At 21.7% G+C, this 2,249-nt stretch overlaps 2 long non-coding RNA genes across 2 annotated transcripts; one reads left to right on the top strand and one right to left on the bottom strand.

The window, feature by feature from the left end:
- Positions 1-61: 61 nt before the first annotated feature.
- LOC126909796 (uncharacterized) lies at positions 62-2,162 on the top strand. The gene is made up of 3 exons (XR_007705111.1): positions 62-244; positions 1,536-1,676; positions 2,069-2,162. It is a non-coding gene; the product is annotated as an uncharacterized LOC126909796 (long non-coding RNA).
- On the bottom strand, positions 338-2,153 carry LOC126909795 (uncharacterized). The gene is made up of 3 exons (XR_007705110.1): positions 2,029-2,153; positions 1,506-1,602; positions 338-402 (listed from the first exon to the last, which is right to left on the bottom strand). It is a non-coding gene; the product is annotated as an uncharacterized LOC126909795 (long non-coding RNA).
- Positions 2,163-2,249: the final 87 nt, after the last annotated feature.

Genomic DNA, 2,249 nt, shown 5'->3' with positions numbered 1-2,249 from the left:
TTTTTCTTTTATAAATAAAATTTTTTGATTACAAAAAATATTTCGTAAAATTTAGGAAAACTTAAAAATAGCTGGTTCCGAACCAACAATTTCAGACTCCATACTGTTAATTAATAGAACAGTTTCGGAAAAATTAAGACATTTAGAAAATACAGTTGTTAAAAAAATAGAAGAACAAGTAATCGACAACTTTAAAAAGCTCAATATTAAAAATATTAATGATAAGCCTCAAGAAAACAAAAAAGTAACATTTTTATTGCTTTACAAATAATATATTATAGCTACATTACCTTTTTTTTTATACAAATTAAAAATAACAAAAAAATATGTTTCTGANTTTTTTTTATACAAATTAAAAATAACAAAAAAATATGTTTCTGATGTTGTCCAAGAATTCAACAACTATAAAAAAATTAGAAACCTTAATGTTAAAAAAATTAAAAATAATATGTGTTTTTAATTAAATCTGAGATACCAGTAATTAATTTAGGGTTAGACACTCATTTTTTCAGAAAATATTAAAAACATAGTCTCACATTCAGTCACAANGGCTTCCGTTCCCATGATTATTATATATATATACTATTAAATTACATAATTACAATTATGCAGCAAAAAGCCAGTTCACAACAATGTGTTTTTAATTAAATCTGAGATACCAGTATTAATTTAGGGTTAGACACTCATTTTTTCAGAAAATATTAAAAACATAGTCTCACATTCAGTCACAAACTTGGAGGTGCTAAAATTTTAGACTTCTAAAAGAGAGGACTTTGTTTTCTCCCCTTTAACTTCTCTTAAAAAGTATTTTAATTAATATTATAACATACAAATATAATTATTATCAATAATTTCATCATTACAAAAGAGAATAATTTTACTCCAAATAATCATATAATAACCCCAATAAAAAATATTGTCTTGCTCAACTTTCTGAAGGGGTTAATTTAAGCGTCGTAAAACACTTCTTGGCACCTTGGTATTTGCGCTTATAATTAAAATGTTTTAAAATATTATAGAAAAATTTTTTGCATAAAGCACTAATTTTATCTGTAACTGAATAAAACTTTTTTCATACTGCCAGAGGTTAAAAATTCTTTATATATTATATATTTAATATAATAAATATTATATTAATAATTGATCTAAAATCATTGAATATTTCATCATTCAACAAAGCTATAACACATGAACACGGATAAAAAAAAATTATAGAATCAAAATTGTTTGTTTTTTCCAATAAATTATTGAATTAAAAATAGGAGTTTTTATTTAAGAAAATTCAAGTTTAGTATTTTACACAAAGTAAAAAATTATTCAATTACAGATAAGTGTAGTTTTTAAACCAAATATTTAATAATTTCTTAAAAAACAAGTGTTTTACCTTTAAAACATATCTCAAATAATACTTATAATATAAAATTATTATAAATAACTTTTTGTTGTTTATGTATAAAAAGTATACTATAATTTTATTTGTTTAAAAAAAAAATAAGTTTACATACTCAATGCTCATTTTCATTTCATTTATTCAGATAATTTGCACAGAGTGGTGGTGCCCACAACACTCGAACTTTATAACATTAGTGGCAATATATGCACCTAAAGATGAGGAAGACAGGGTAATTATAAGAAGGGCCAAAGCAAGATATGCTCATTGGACTAAAAATGGAGAGGTATATTTTTTAATAACATTTTTTTAAAAGCATAAAACAATTTTTTAAGATTATAGACTACTTTAACAAAATGAACTTGAAGTAATTTGTTTAACTATTAACTTAAGCGTCTATAAATAATTAACACATTTAATTGAAGTAGTAATTTTAATATTCTATATTTTGGCTAATTATTTTTAAATACATAATTATTATGATATACAAATTAAAATTATGAAAATAATATGCTAAATATGAAAATTATAACTTCAATTTATATAATGAATTATTAAACAAAATACTTTAGTTTAAAACTATCATAATCTTAAAGTATGTTTTCTTGCTCAAAAAATAAAATACTATATTGACTTACTTGTAAATAATCATATTTTTTCAATTTAAAAATAATTTAGATTAGATGCTGCACAATAGACCGTAAAAAATCAACAAAAAATATATATGTATCGCCTAAAGATTGGCCGACTAATTTTGATAAAAATAATCAAGAAAACTAAAGTACATAATATGTAAAAAAAAATGTTTAACGATTAATAAACTTACTTAATTAAACATTACAGGAATACTGAGCATAAG

Source organism: Daktulosphaira vitifoliae, unplaced genomic scaffold, assembly GCF_025091365.1.
Source record: "Daktulosphaira vitifoliae isolate Bord-2020 unplaced genomic scaffold, ASM2509136v1 Scaffold_1312, whole genome shotgun sequence".
In the NCBI taxonomy this organism is placed as follows: Eukaryota; Metazoa; Arthropoda; class Insecta; order Hemiptera; family Phylloxeridae; genus Daktulosphaira; species Daktulosphaira vitifoliae.
Note: the sequence above shows the minus strand (reverse complement) of the source record. Positions and strands in the feature narration are given on the sequence as shown.